The 16,353-nt window shown below is 37.6% G+C and overlaps 1 protein-coding gene across 2 annotated transcripts in view; it reads left to right on the top strand.

The window, feature by feature from the left end:
- Nucleotides 1-16,353, top strand: part of PDE3A (phosphodiesterase 3A) — a 337,466-nt gene that overhangs the window by 115,182 nt on the left and 205,931 nt on the right. The window contains exon 1 of one of the 2 annotated variants that reach the window (XM_054237914.2): nucleotides 11,358-11,517. The exons of the other annotated variant lie outside the window; for it this stretch is intronic. The gene's annotated coding sequence lies outside the window, so the exon portion shown is untranslated. Of the gene's footprint in view, nucleotides 1-11,357; nucleotides 11,518-16,353 lie in introns of those variants that run through there. 2 annotated transcript variants of the gene reach the window in all.

Below are 16,353 nucleotides of genomic sequence, written 5' to 3'. Positions count from 1 at the left end.
TAGAGGCTTAGCCATTGTATATAATTTCTGTGTTTTAGGTTCATGATACCCCATTTATTTTCAATGTTTTAAAATGTGTAGTTACATATAGTTCATTAAATTCCAGGTCTAAGTTCATCAAATCTTCCTTTCTGAGGATAAAAGTTGATAAAATTGGAAGTTGCTTAACAATTTCTTCTCTTTAACACTATGCCATTTTTCATTTTTGTAGACTATATATTCTAAGAACAAAGTAGCCCTTATATTGGCTTATATTAAGTTGTTGGATTATACATGCTTACCGCTCTGATAGTACATAAACTTTCTACCAACTCCTCAAGCTAAGTACTTATGTGTTTTAGAATGTTCATCTCTAGGTACTTTTATTTATTTTTCTATTATATTATTATTTATTTATTTATTATTTTTTGAGATGGGGTCTCACTCTGTTGCCCAGGCTGGAGTGCTGTGATGTGATCTTGGTTCACTGCAACCTCCGCCTGCCAGGTTCAAGCAGTTCTCTTGCCTCAGCCTCCTAAGTAGCTGGGACTACAGACACGTGCCACCATGCCCAGCTAATTTTTTTGTGTTTTTAGTAGAGATGGGATTTGCCATGCTGGCCAGGCTGGTCTTTAACTCCTGACCTTGTGATCTGCCTACCTTGGCCTCCCAAAGTGCTGGGATTACAGGTGGGAGCCACCGTGCCTGGCTGGTACTTTTACTTAAAAAATTTAAAATGATAGCATGTCCTGAATAAAACAGGGACTATAAAAGTTGAAGGTCCTGGAGATGCATGAAATGGGGAAAGAAGATAGGACAAACAATTCCTACTTCTTAGAACTTGAGAAACTATATCTAAAAGAATATTCCAGAACAGGGAAGCGTTATAAATAACACCATCTTGTGCCAAAAATATGACTCATCCTAGATCTCCCTTGTGGGGATTTTGGATCAATAAGAAACCGAGTTTTAATGAAAGTGGTGCAGAGCCCGCTGTCTAGTGTGAAGAGCCAGTGAATTAAGTCAGCAGGTTAAAACCTGACCCCCTGGCCCATATTTTCTCTCTTCAGACTCTTAAAAAGCATGTTCCCTAGAGATTTATCAAATAGTCACGGGAGTCCTGAGGCCCCACCCTTTGTCCAGTACACTGAGCTGTGTTATGTAGCATGGAAATTGTTCCCATTCCAATTCCTGACAGCCAGACACTTGGAAGTCCAGCAAAGAAACAAGATGCTTCTATGGAGCACAAACACTTAGCCCTGACAGCTACAATCTGTGAATGAAACTATTTTTTTCATATGAGCAAATAATTTTTTTTAAATCCAAATATTATGAAGCATATAGACAAAAGTTCTAATAATTCAGAGTTCTTGCTGATCGCAAAGCAACAATTCTATGTTTCCAGGAGGTGAGGAAGTGGGTGAATGGGTGACAGGCCGTGGACCGTCTAACAGGGTGTGCTGAGTTGTAATTAGTGATTGAATGTGATATAATGAATGGCCATGAGTAATACATTGAATGTGAATGCTTTTTAAAATGTTCAGTGAACTCCTAAGGACGTGATTTAAAAGTTAAATCGTGACTAGTGTATTATTTTTAAAATGTCTCATATAAAAGGCACTTTTGCCGCTTCGTGTGTTTATGGCTCTGTTCTTCTGTAGTTGCTGGATTCTAGAAAAATCTAATGTGAATATGAAAATCACTTAATCCATTAGTAAGTACGACTCTATAATTGTGGCTGTGTGGAGAGCTGCAGTCTGGGTTTTAGGATGAACGTTTTGCTTGCTTTCTTCCTAGCCATCGCCACCGTCCCAGTTACTCACAGGACTTGTCTTTTCCCACCATCTGATTTTATAGTTATGCATGTAAAAGATAGTCACTTGAACGCCAGAGTTGAACTCACAACTTTCGGAAATAAGCACATATTTCATTCATTTCTTGAGAGTTCTTTGCTTTGCCCTTCTCGGGTGGGCATCTCTTGTTAAATACGCCTTCCAAAGCTTGTCTCCTGATTGTTGTAATACGTGTTATTTTTAATATGTACACTCATTTTTTTAATCTTTTTTTTAATCTAATTGGGAGTGAAAGAAGACTGCTGTTAAATATGAATTCTGAGTTATTGGTTGTTACCATTTTTAGAAAACTTCTGATTTGAGGAAAGGCAGATAGACTTCGTTAGAATGACAGACTAGAAGTATGTGAAGTGTCTGAATGAGATCCTTTAAGGAAAAACTAAAATAAAAGGAATAATGATGATGCTATTTTTTGTTGGTATATCTAGGGATCTTTATTCCTGAAATGATTTGCATTAATAAAGATAGTGTAGGAATGATTTTCTATATTCCTGCCTCGTATTCCTTCTATTAACTCATAGCCTAGATGTTTTCACATTAAATGTTTTATGATAATGAATTTACTATGCTTGCTTAAAGGATTTTTTAAAAAATCTTTATTTTATTCTTGTATGTGATACACTATTACAAACATTGAATATGCATCTGCTGTTGTCTTTTACTAGATTTTGAATACATTTTAAAGATATCTATGTTATTCTGAATATTTGAGCTATTTAGACAGTAAAGAGTTGGTCAATGGGTAAGAACATTTCTTGAAACACTTATAAAATTGATAGCACGTTTTATTTTTGTAGCCAGATTTGTGATTTTGTCCCTTATGTTTAAGCAAGTTAAATAGCATTGTTTAGGTTTTAAAATAGCAACACTGTTCTATTAGGATTGATTTCTATACATAAATTCATTATGGCATTTAATTTTTCCATTTGCGATGGATTTCTGAGTCTTTCATACTCTGGACTGTCTCAGAATTATGCTTTCTTTTTAATAACATTTTGCATATTATATGTTTCACATTTGTATGTGTTACTTATTATCATTCGTCTTTTGTCTCAAAATTCGAATGGCCAGTGACTGTACTAGTCTGGGATCTGCAGCAACTTATTCAATCTCTCTGAATCTCATTCTGTCATCTGCGAAATTGGCCCAATAATGTGGGCTCTGTGAGTCTGTTGGTAAACATTAAATAAGATGATAAGGATAAATGTCTGGCATGGCATTAGAAATTTAGTAAATTCTTGCTAATCATGGTTATAAAAACATGCAAGAGGTGATTCAAATTACACTGACAGCAGCGGCTGCCTGGCCTTGCAGTTTTCCCCTTCCATGCACAGCTTATCTGTAGTCCTCTCTATACACAGCTTCAAGCATGCCAGACCTAGGAAAATTATTTCAGTGTTGTTACTATGACTTTTAACCTAACTTCTGTTGAGAGAAATTAAAATGAAGCACTTAAGAATTGTGTGTTCACTGCATGTTAGTAGGGAATTGGCACGCACTGTAATCGGGTTTCGTAGGACTTCTCTACACAAAGGATGGAAGAGCCACTAAGCATCCTCTCGGAGTTTCAGACATCTTTTCTGACAGGAGTTATGTTGTTAAATAATTCTAGAGGAGAGCTTACTAAGGGGTGTATTTGGCACGCGGTGAGGCTGCCACTTAGTCACTAAGTGTATCTCTAATGTGGTCTGATTATCAGAGTTCTCACAATTCCACACTGAACTGGGAGGGGAAGTCTAAATCCTTGGGAGGTCTCTGCCTCTTCTCTGCATTTCAGAACGCAGTGGTAGTATGCTTGAGATTTATTTATTTATATTTATTTATTTATTTATTTATTTATTTATTTATTTATTTATTTATTTATTTATTTTGGGACGGGGTTTCGCTCTTGTTACCCAGGCTGGAGTGCAATGGCGCGATCTTGGCTCACCGCAACCTCCGCCTCCTGGGTTCAGGCAATTCTCCTGCCTCAGCCTCCTGAGTAGCTGGGATTACAGGCAAGTGCCACCATGCCCAGCTAATTTTTTGTATTCTTAGTAGAGACGGGGTTTCACCATGTTGACCAGGATGGTCTCGATCTCTTGACCTCGTGATCCACCCGCCTCGGCCTCCAAAGTGCTGATATAAAGAGTCAGGGATGCTGAACAGAAATCACATGATCATATGCCATGAGTATATTTTATGTTTTTGCAGATTCCGAGATCTATTTGTTCATGTTTAGCCTTTAAATACCTCTAAGCCATTCTTTAACATGGAATGACTTAATGTTTTTCAGATTTTCCTAGCCACCGTCGTAGTGAGCTACCCTTCTAGTTAGTACTTGGGTGAAACAGCCCAGATCCACTTTTGCCTGCCTTCTGAACTTCATTGCTTACTTTTATGATGTTGTAATATTCTGCCAGCTTCATGTCTGTCACCTCCTCCCTGTACCTTCACTTGCAGTCCAGCTAGTCAGTCTCCACTCAGATGGCCGTCACAGTCCCTAAGGGATTTCTCTTTCTAGCCTCCCACTCTCTAATCAGTCTTTCAAACTGCCTTACAGTTACTTTCCTAAGATACGCACATGTGCAGAGTACTTATTCAGCCTAGAAACTGGCTACTTTGAGTTTAATACATTAATTCAAATCCTATGTTGCCGATAATAATTATTTAGGAACTATTTCAGTTTAAAAGCCCCAGAATATCCCTTTTAGTAAACATGGGTGTCTTTATATGTCTGTAAATAATGTGTGGAGTAACATTATAAATTTTTAGGGACAACATATATTATTGATGCCATTTGAAAGGAAATATTATGTTGGAGGAATAGGGAAATAGTAAGTTATTTAGGAAATGAAAACAGTAAATTATTTAACACAGTTTAACAGTGCTGTAATTGTAAATAGCACTTTAGTTCTGCAGTTAAAGGTCAGTGTGCAGAATGAAGGCAGATGAAATAGATATTCCCATGGCAGAACTGTTCCTTATGGGCTTTCAGGAAACTCGGAATGACATTCTCTGCCAGTAATGACTTTGGGAAATTGCATCTTCTTGCTTTCTGAATTTATTAATACTTCTATCTCCAAGTCTTCTTGGAAATCATATTTTAATCTTTTTTTTTTTTCTATTTTGCTCTATCCCTGCCACATGTGTTAGCAAACCTCAGATTGTTTTCTCTGACTTACATAACACTAATCATTCAGTGTCCTCCATTATTTTAATCGTTAGGGTGGTTTTTGTTTTTAGTATACCAGAACTATGTTTTAAGAAAGAATTAATTGTGTTATCAATCAAATTGGGCTTTATGGCACAAAATAGGAGTTTTTAAAGTAGAAATGGAAAATAGTTTTTGTTTTGAATGTTGTTTTGACTTGAGGTGGAATATAGTGATAAGAAGGATTCTGAGGCTCTGCCTGAGTTCAGTGAGAAAGAGGGAAGTAAGAATTCTTGATGTCTGAGTGGGACATCTACTTGTAAAGGGGGTTGTGTCCCAGGGTTTCAGGTATGAACACTAATGAGAGATTTGAGCTAGAACCATCTGATTGCAAAGCTTACGTCCTTAAATAGCAAATCTGGATTGCCCCTCATAAAAATTTGCAAATGGTCAGGAAATGTGTTATCATTTATGATACTCTTTCACTAGAAGTATTTTAGACAGGACGAGGGAACAGTTTAAGGGTGTGAATGTGGAGGTGTAGAAATGAAATTTATCTCTTTTCTTCTTAAATAGTAATCCCAGAATTATGAATCTGTATGCATGAGTCTTTAATAGGCACCAAACTCTTTCTAAAACATTTACAGTGCACTGCTGTGGGCTGAATTGTGTCCTTTCCTCCCAACCCAAATTAATATGTTGAGGTTCTAATCCTTATGTGATGGTATTTGGCGAAGGGGCCTTTGGGAGGCAGTTAGGTTTAGATGAGGCCAAGAGAGTGGGCCCTTGTAATGGTATTAGTTTGTTTATAAGAGGAGATACCAGAGAGCTTGAACTCTCTTTCCCATGTCCTCACATGTGAGGACACAGTGAGAAGGTATCTGTCTGTACTCCACGGAGCAAGCCCTCATAAGACATCATCCATGCTGCCTCCTAGATCTTGGATTTCAAGTCTCCAGAACCGTGAGAAAATAAATGTCTGTGTTTCAAGCCACCCTGTCTATGATATTGTGCCTTTACAGCTTAAGCTGTACATGACCATTCCCAGGTTTTACCCTGGAGATGAATTCAGTGGATCTGGAGACCACTCTAGCAATTGAACTCTTCAAAATCTCCATAGGAGGTCAAGAGATCGAGACCATCCTGCGGCTATTATGTTTAGGGTAGAGCACAACCGAATTTTTAACTTGTCTACAACCGGTTTTCAACCTTTTCTGCACATTACAATCTTTGAAGCTCTTTAATATGATTGATTGCAGGGTTCCATCCAAGATCAGTTAAATCCAGGGCAGGGGCAGATGTTGGTATTTTTTAAAGAGCTCCCCAGGTGAGTCTAACATGTAGCCAGGCAAAAGGAAGAACCACAGGCCTTAATTTATCCCTTTTCTTCTGTGTTTCTGCTCATAAATCCTAGTTTCTAGAAATACAGAGTCCAATCATACTCTTTCTTCCCGTCTGGGTTCCCATTTCCACATCTCAGCGGCTATTACTTTCTGAACAGCAAATCCGGTTTCAAAAACCATTTTTTTTCCCCTATTTCCTCAAGTTTTCCAGGACTTTCAGGAGGAGGACTGAAAGAGTAAGAAAGTAAATTGAGTTTTGGATTTTGGGCAAATTGGTGTTATTTATTTAAAAGTGCACTTTTCAAAGGAGTAATGGGTTTTAGATTTTATACCAAAACAATATTTGATATATGATATCTTTTTTTTTTTTTTGAGATGGAGTGTCGCTCTTGTTTCCCAGGCAGGAGTACAATGGTGCGATCTCGGCTCACCTCAACCTCCGCCTTCTGGGTTCAGGCAATTCTCCTGCTTCAGCCTCCCGAGTAGCTGGGACTACAGGCACGTACCACCATGGCCAGCTAATTTTTTTATTTTTAGTAGAGACAGGGTTTCACCCTGTTGACCAGGATGGTCTCGATCTCTTGACCTTGTGATCCACCCGCCTCAGCCTCCCAAAGTGCTGGGATTACAGGTGTGAGCCACCGCGCCCGGTCATGATATCTTTTTAAAGGTTATTTTTCTGATTTTTAAAGAATGTATTTATTGAATACTTTTTTAAACATGGCTGCCACCTACTGTGCTGGCATTCAGGATGTAAATGAGATGGTAACATTTAGAATATTTTTTACCAGCTGGCATTGACGTGATTGGTCAGAAAGGCATAGATTGCCAATAGCCCTGTGATCATCCTGGTGCATTTTGGCTCTGGATTTAATACCAAAAGAGGTGGACACATCGCCATCCTCTTAAGGCTTATCTTTCCTTGTAGAGTCTTGTCTTTGAATGTATGATGACATGACCCAGATCATTTTTTGGATACTACCCTAGAGAATCTGATACAGTGGATCAGAGTGGAGACTCAGTAATCTGCATTTTCAACATGTTTCCTAGGAGGCTGGATAGGGAAAGACAACCAGGAAGAGATCACTCAGTTGTTCCAGGAAGTAATTTACATCGTTTGTGTTAAACTCTAGCCAACTCCATGCATTTTCCTTTCATTTCTTTCGGGGTGTTTTCTGTGGAAAATCTCTACTGCCTGATGGCTGGCATCCTGGCAGTTAGTTTTATGGAGAGGTAGCTTTTGTACATTCCTACAACTTCAGCTCCTCCTTTCCTTCCCGCTGCAAAACCCCAATCGGTAGGAAATTCTAGAAACCGGGAGAGACCACTTTGTTTTCTTCCTAAAGGTGCAACTATTTACTTGGATATAAAATCCTACACTCTTCAGTTGTTAACTCTGTCTCTGAATCTAGTCATCCCGCAGGGGTTTTATTAATCTAAATGACCACATTAGCACAGCTGCAACTCATCTTGAGAACTATTTCTCAGAAAAACAGTAAGCAGCTAGTGACCCTGTATACTGAGAAAAAAATAAAGAACAGTTTACTTTCTAAATCTTATCAGGGTTTTTTCTGAAATTTTTTTCAGTGTTGGAATGTGTAACTTTTAATCTTGTTTTGAGGAATTTTAAAATTTGGCTTGGAATTAAAGAGCAGAATATTAGAAAAATAAACAGCTTATTATCACAAGGTGTTAAATATTTAAAGGCATTGAATGTCTAAAGATAATAAAGAATGCATATTTTCAAAGTCACCTTTTTAAATACATTGAAATTTTTATTCACCAACATGGTAAATCTTTTATTTTTTATTTATTTATTTTTTTTTTTTGAGACAGTTTCGCTCTTGTTACCCAGGCTGGAGTGCAATGGCGTGATCTCGGCTCACCGCAACCTCCGCCTCCTGGGTTCAGGCAATTCTCCTGCCTCAGCCTCCTGAGTAGCTGGGATTATAGGCACGCACCACCATGCCCGGCTAATTTTCTGTATTTTTAGTAGAGACGGGGTTTCACCATGTTGACCAGGTTGGTCTCAATCTCTGGACCTCATGACCCACCCGCCTCGGCCTCCCAAAGTGCTGGGATTACAGGCGTGAGCCACTGCACCCGGCCGGTAAATCTTTTAAATATGTTTGAATTAATATATTGTAAATGATACTCAACGTATGCATATTGTATGTGATCCTATATGCAGTAAGTTATAAGACCCATAGCTTTATGAACAATGGATAATAACATTTAAAATGGTAAGATCTTGGAAATGGCATCTGAATTCCTATTAGAACACTTCTAGTGAGTTGCTTCATTAAATGTTTTAGATAAAAACTTTGAATTATGCATATTATGCAAATGAAAGAGTATAATATTGGTACAATTTAAATAGCAAACATTGATGCATATGAGACACAAATTAAACACTGAAAGAGACATATATATCCCTTTCCTCCTAAGACTTATAGCCCCTATAGAGTCATGATTGAATTTATGTTGACATGACCTACGTCATTCTTGAATACCAGCCCCAGAGAATCTAATTCAGTGGATTAGAATTGGGGCTCAGGAATCTGTATTTCAACATGTTTCCTGGGAGACTGGATGGGAAGAGACAACTAGGAAGGGACCACTCAGTTCCAGAAAGTAATTCAGTGTATCCTCAGCAAACGCTAGCCAACTTGATGCGTTTTCCTCTTACTGCTTTCAGAGTGTTCTGTTCAACTTAAGAAATAAAACATTATCAGTGACTGCATTTTCCTGAGTGCTCTGCCCTGATCCCACACTTCTCTCTTCCCTATAGAGTTAATGTAGCATGAGTTTTAAGAAAATCATTCCCTAGCTTTTTTTTCCATAGGATCTCTTAAAAATAGAATTAAATATATCTATATACATCTATGCTTACTTTTTTCTATTTTTGAACACATTAGTATCATACTATGTCTTCTATGACTTTCTTTTTTCATTCAGCTATGTTTTTGAGATTCAACCATGTTGTATGTATAATTATAGTTCATGCGTTTTCCAACTGTGTGTTAATGCATTGTATGAAGGTCCTAGAACGTTGCTCCTTTCTAGTATTGATCGGTTTTAGATAGTTTTCAATGCTTTTTTGAATATTATTAACAATATGAGTAAAACTACATGTGGCTTCTAGTGTGTATGTGCAAGTATTTCTCTAAGGTATATACCTGGGAGTTAAGTTTTTAGGTTAAATATGGTATGTGCTTGTTCAGCTTTCCTAAATAGAATCAAGCTACACTCAAAAGTGGTTGTAACAACATACATTCTCCCCAGCAGGGCGGGTGAATTCTAGTTGTTCTATAGACCAGCAAATATGTTGGGTGTAAAATGAAATTTACTGTGGTTTTAATTTTTATGTCTGCAATGAATAATGATGTTGAACCTCTTTTATATATTTAGGAGTCATTCTTGAAATACTTTTGTTTTTGTTCACTTTATTATTGGTGGTTTGTCTTTGTATTTCATAAGAATTCTTTGCATATTTTAGATATGTGTCTTTTGTCATCTAGATATATTGTGAGTGTTTTCTCTTAGGGTGTTTTTTGAATTTTCACTCTCTTTAAGGTGATTTTCAGGACAAAAGTTATTTTTCAATTTTAATATATGTGGATTCGTTTTCTCTGGCATATATAACAAATTACCACAAACTCAGTGGCTTAAAACAACACACATTTACTCTCCTTCAGTACTGGAAGGTCAAAAGGATGAAGTCAGTTTCACTGGGCCAAAATCAAGGTTTCGGCAGAGGCTTGCATTCTCAGGAGACTGGAGGGGAAAATTCTTTTCCTTTCCTTTTCCACTTCTAGAGCTTCATTCTTTGCATTCCTTGGCTCCTGGCCCCTTCCTCCATCTTCAAAGGCTGCAGTTTAGCATCTTGTGTCCGTCTTCACATTGCCTTGACTGCTGCTGTCCTCAAAGTTTCCTCTGCTGCTTTCTTCTGCAGACACTTGGGATTATATTTACGCCCCATCCAGATGATAAGGGAAATCTCCCTGTCTCCAAATCCTTAATTCAGTTACATCTGCATATTCCCTTTGGTTCTATAAAATAACTTTAACAGGGTCAGGGAATAGGACGTGGCTATCTTTGGGGGGCCGTTACTCATCTTAACAGACTATAAACTTACCTTTTTTATTCTGATGGAGATGGTAGTAGGACAGTGCTGTGGCTAAAGTCTTCAGAGGTCAGATTAGCCCAATCATTTGTAAGTAGTCTCTTTAGGTCACTGTTGATCAGAAATGAGTGACACAATATTTTTTCCACTTAAAGATGGGGGAATATTTCTTTTTCCTTACCATCTATCACTTATACCAAATGTAGGAGAGAAAAAATATATATTTGTGTGTGTGTGTGTGTGTGTGTGAATGTGTGTATGTGTGTGTAGTGTGTGTGTGTGTAGTGTGTGTGTATGTGTGTGTATGTGTGTGTATGTGTGTGTGTGTGTGTGTGTGTATGTGTGTGTGTATTCCTTTTAAAATTCCTGAGCTCCTTTCTTTCCTCCCATGTTAAAATCGGTAGCATGTCCAAGTCTCTGGCCCTAGCGCCTTTAGTGTGAGCTCGCTTTTTCATGTGAGCTTTGTTCTATGGCATAATCTTAGTAAAGTACTAAAAAAAAAAAAAAAGATACAGAGAGAACACTTGCAACCCCTTCACCTAATTAAATGATTCATTAAAAGAGTCTTGGGACTGGCCACTGTGGTGGCTCGTGCCTGTCATTCCAGCACTTTAGGAGGCCCAGGCCAGTGGGTCACTTGAGGTCAGGAGTGGCCAACATGGTGAAACCCTGTCTCTATCAAAAAATACAAAAATTAGCCAGACATGTTGGCGCATGCCTGTGGTCCCAGCTACTCGAGATGCTGAGGTAGGAGGATTGATGCAACCGGGGAGGCAGAGGTTGCAATGAGCTGAGATCATGCCACTGTACTTCCAGCCTGGGGGAGAGAGAGAGAGAGACACACACACACACTCACACACACACTCACACACCCTCCCTCCCTCTCTCTCTCTCTGTATGTTATAAACAAAGGAAATGCTTTCAGTTTTGTTTTGTGTATCTAAAAAGAAAATGGGATCCAAATGAGCTGAAGAAACAGGCTGTACCCCTAAGAAGGAAAGATGCTGAGAGGCAGACCTCCTGGGAACTATTGGTGTGGAATGCCAGAAGCTAGACAAGCACCCAAGTAGAAACAGGAGGAAGGTGACGGGGAATGGGAAGCCATGAGCACAAGAATTGATTAAATGCTGCACGTTAGCATGAACTAAAGTTGGAGCTTAAAATAGGGCATGTTTTCTGTCTAAATTTCTTTACTTTAATCTTTGCATTTTTAAGTAATTTACTGTCCTTTCTTTTGAGATGTCAAAGATTTTGTTCTGGCTTTTATTCTTATTTTGAGGATCGTGGCAATATGTAGAAAAACATGAGTAGAGCATTGCTGTTATTGACGAAATACTAATGTCACAAAGTTAGTGACCTTTAATGTCTGTCACAAAGTTATTGTCCTTTAATGTCCTCAGACTGGGAAAAATCAATGCCTCGTTAATATCTATGCCAAGTGGTCAAAAGGAAACATGAGATTTTTATGTTGTGCTATAGAATGTTTGATTTGATGATATTTGAGTTTTGTGGGATATATGTGATGGATGTTATGATCTTCAAAAGTAGAGATTGTCAACTCTTCTGTTATTGGCATATAAAAAATAATTAAAGAATTTCAAGGGACATTTAAAGAAACCGAATGACTCTTTGAGTAAAATAAGTAATTCAGTATTTTTGCCCAAAAGATGGGAACTTAAAATTTCATAGGGTTAGTGTGTCTTGATTATTACCTGTTCAATCTTGTGGCATCATATACCTGTAAACCTATAGGAGAATGCAGTTGGCATTGAAGAGGAGTTTGCTTCATATGATTCTCTAAATCACCCAAGAAGAATAGACTATGAATCCCTTGAACGTATGCTTGAGTCCACAGGGTTACAAACCAATGCCTGGGGTTTAGATGGAAAGTCCTCTCCCTAAGAGCAAAAAGATATGACAACAGAATTATAACCTTTGGCAAATCCCATCAAATTGTTTTGAATCCGTGGGCTGAAAATGTCAGTACTTATTAAGTATACATTGAAAATTATTAAGGATATGATTGCTGAATGCCCTATATTCTTTTGTGTCATTAACGATGAAGTGGCAGCTGAACATTCATTTGTCTGTTAGGATTACTGTTGGTTATGAATTAAGAAACGGAACACGAGGCATTGGCTTGTTAACTACTATTTGGTGACTTGGTATGGATGGGTTAATCATTCCATCTTTATACTCACTGCTAAGCCATATGTTGAGGCTGTTTCTCTCTTTAACACATGCACAGGGAGCACTTCCTCATTGCCACAGTACAAAAAAGGAAAGACATGTTTCTGACATTTTCAAGAATTTCAGTGTCCACTGTATATATAACCTTTTGAAACAAAGAAATCCTATATATTTGACTAAGATTGCCTGTGAAATCTGGTGCTGCTAAGTAGGAAAATAAGAGATAATATTTTACCATAAATTCCTCTTTTTCCTATTAAAAAAAATCACAGCAAAAACAAACACTATGTGCCAGCAGATTTATGCCCCTAATTATCCTGAGAATTATCATGCGGTTAGCAAGGAAGAAGGGACTCTAGCTTTCCAGTTGCTGATCAGCAATAATGAACTCCTGCACTACTTTAAATACTGCATTTTGGTAGAGTCGTAAAGAACAGCACTTCCAGCAAATATGCAAACTGTTAAGGCCATAAGTCAAAGAAATAATTCAATATCTAGCTTGATAGATTTTTTAAAATAATCTTGATTTCTGCTAAAATGTTTTCCCTTGAACATAAAAGGGAGTGAAGGATTTGTATATTTCAAGGTAATTAAAACACTACTGATTGAAAGGAATACCATTGTGTATAAGAAGAAGAAAACTCGAATGATTCCCTTTTCTCTGTCATTGAGTAGATTAGCCTTGGGAGTCGGACCCTTGAAGCAGCAGCAGGGTGAGACGTTTTGAAAAACAGCATAGCCTCCCAGCCCCTACCTTCCTTTAGAAAACAAAGAATGGTGCTTGAAAGTCTTCTCATGATTCTTCTGCTTCGACAGCTTGCCTTTCTCCTTGTCGCCGCAGTGAGCCATTCTCTTCAGATTGAATCTTCTACCAGAAGCTACAAGTTTGGCTTCTTGAAATCTTGAAAGTACTCATTCCTCAAGTAATTAATTAAAACAAATACATAAAAGGTGTAAGGCATTAAGCTTCTGCAGGAGACGCATGTTCTTCCAAAATAGTCTGTCAACAATTGCGGTTTTTATAATAATTGTAAGAGAAGGATGATTAGCTTTAGGAATTGTTCTTCATCTAAATTTTTATAAAGTGCTCTTAGAAATAAGGATGGTTTATTGCTATTGGCCTCTTGTCCCATGGAGGGGAGTCATGTTTGAAGACAGCTAAATTGGAAGGAGCAATGGTTCCAAACAGCATACTGAGGAAATAAACATACTGGCATATTACATAGTTGCAACAGCTGTAGTTGTAATCGGACATACATACCCTAGTGAGCCATTTATATTTTATACACTCATTAGAGCGAGCTTCTGGAAACATATGAGGTATGTTATATCATTAATAAGCCCTGGATCCAGAGCCAATAGGCTGACCGCTACACACCTGCCTTGAGAGAGCCCTTGATGACTCTTACTCTTTTTGTTTTGTATTTTCGGTACCTACCTAGCACAGTGCTCGACATTCAGGAAGGACTCAATAAATACTGCATATATTAAACAAGGTTAAAAACTGCTGGTAAACTTAACGATGTAAAGGTTTATTGTAAATGTAAAATTTTCCAGGAAATAACACTTTTCATCCAGATATACCCACCTGTCTTGAAATATAATATATATGAATTTTCCTTTTTCATAATCAGTACAAGTGTTAATATTACAAAAGCCAGGACAATGCCAATATTTTATGGGCTGTACTTCAGTATTCTTAATTCTAATTTAAAATAGTCCCTCTCTGACAATAAATCTCAAATCATTTCCAGATCAAAATTTTGGCACATTCATTTTTTGCCTAGACTTTTGGGCAGTTGAAAAGTCTACCAGCCTCTGAATTTTCTCATGCATTTTTTTCACTATCCTGATTAAAAAGCAGAAAATAATTATACTAATTTGAAAATACATACTTTGTGATATTTTTCAACATTTATTAAAACCCACATTTTATCATGGCCAGGCTTCTTATCTATACTTTTGCTTAGAAAAATGGCAGCTAGTTTGGAATTCATTTTTTATTTTTCAGGCAGTGTTGCTGTATTTCTCAAGAACAGTGGTTGAGTTATGGCATCTAATACTTCTAAATACTCTTCCTTCTTGAAAAGGTTTTTAGTCATTCCCTTAAAAGATCGCTGACACTGTTAATAGAAACTGAAAAACACTGAATAAATCATTCTTATGTACTTAAGCTGTATCCAATGTCGTGTAGTCTAAAAGACATCATCAGAGCTGAGGTTTCGTTCCAGCGGGCACTGATGAACTGCTCTCTTTTCGTTGGTAGGACGTGATTGTGCCGGTAAGCCCAGGGGACTTCACGCTACCCCTGCTTGATCAGTGCTGAATTCATGTATTACCTTCTTACCTAAATTTCTTTCAGTGTTTCCTTCTCTGCGGTACCTTGAGCACATCTCTTGAGTTTATCATGTATCTTGGTTGCTGAGGGCCAGACTGAAGAACTATCATTATCCCTTCTTGTGAGTGAAAAGGGAATTAAGGAAAAAGAATCTTACTGCAGAAGAGTATTTTGGTTGCTCATCCTGTATCTATATCCTGTTCCTTTGAGTTTGTGGTCAAACATGGACACATTTATACAAGGCTTTCCTGGGGCAGTGCAGCAGAAAGTGTGGTTGGAAAGTGTTATTGCACTGAGGGCACTTGGACCAAAGACTTCTGTAGCTGCAGTTGCCATTGCTTTGAAGATTCTCACCTATTGCTCTGAACTCCTACAAGTTCAGATGTTAATAGCTGAACATCCTTCAACAGAGTCTCAAATTGATTTTACATTGACTGGTATAGCAAAGCCATTGGAAGGTATACAAAAGAGCAGAATCGAGAAGCTGGATGATCTAAGCCTGAAGTCCCCACATGTTTAAAAGGCTTTGTTTGTCAAGATTTAATCATCTTTTTCTGAGTTCTTTTCATTACTGTTGACAAAAGCAAGTACTGGAGAAAAGTTTTTCTTTTGGCTGTGGGGACAGCAGTGAAGATGAGCTCATCTGTCCATCAGGCTCTTGCTGCTGCTTCCTGGCTTCATTTAATAGCTGTGAGTCCAAATCCTTACTGTCTTTGAAGTGAGAACATGCAAAGTTTGAGTCTTTGACGTATCTTTGAGACATGTCAGTGGCCAACCAATGAGAGAGGTTTGGCGGTTAGTGTCAGTGCTACAAAAGACAGTTAATTCTAGAAAAACCACAGGATAAAACTCCAAGTCAAACGATAGAACATCATCCAGGTTACATAATGTTTTTTAGCTATAAAGTAGGGGCCCTCTGCATTCAGGGCGTTTAAACTTATTTCCTGACCTTTCTTTTAGAATAAACAAATTATTTTGATTGTGGACAAACTGCTGCATGTCCTAAGCATTGTATAATTTAACATGTTCAATTACATTTTCTAAAAATGTTATTTCTTAAAGAAATAAAGTACAGCATTTGCAAAACACAGAGGATCTTATTATTGAAGAAATGCCTAGATTATTTGCAAGTCATTAGGAATAATTCCCTTAATTTATTGACCATTTTCATCTCATGGGAAGAACTTTCCCTCCTCTCTTTGCTTTGGATTACTTAACTTTCATTTTTCTAAAAGTAATGATTTGCCCAGAAGCTAATTCCTTCAGCTTAGAAACCACAGTGAGGAAGTGAGAAAGAAAAATTTGTGAATAACTTTTTCCACTATCTTTTCACAAAGGTAAGTTCTAAGTGGGAGAAGCTTCCAAAGTAACTAAATAAAACTAGCATTGAC

This window comes from Callithrix jacchus, chromosome 9 (genome assembly GCF_049354715.1).
Source record: "Callithrix jacchus isolate 240 chromosome 9, calJac240_pri, whole genome shotgun sequence".
NCBI lineage: Eukaryota > Metazoa > Chordata > Mammalia > Primates > Cebidae > Callithrix > Callithrix jacchus.
This window is presented reverse-complemented; position numbering and strand designations above follow the sequence as displayed.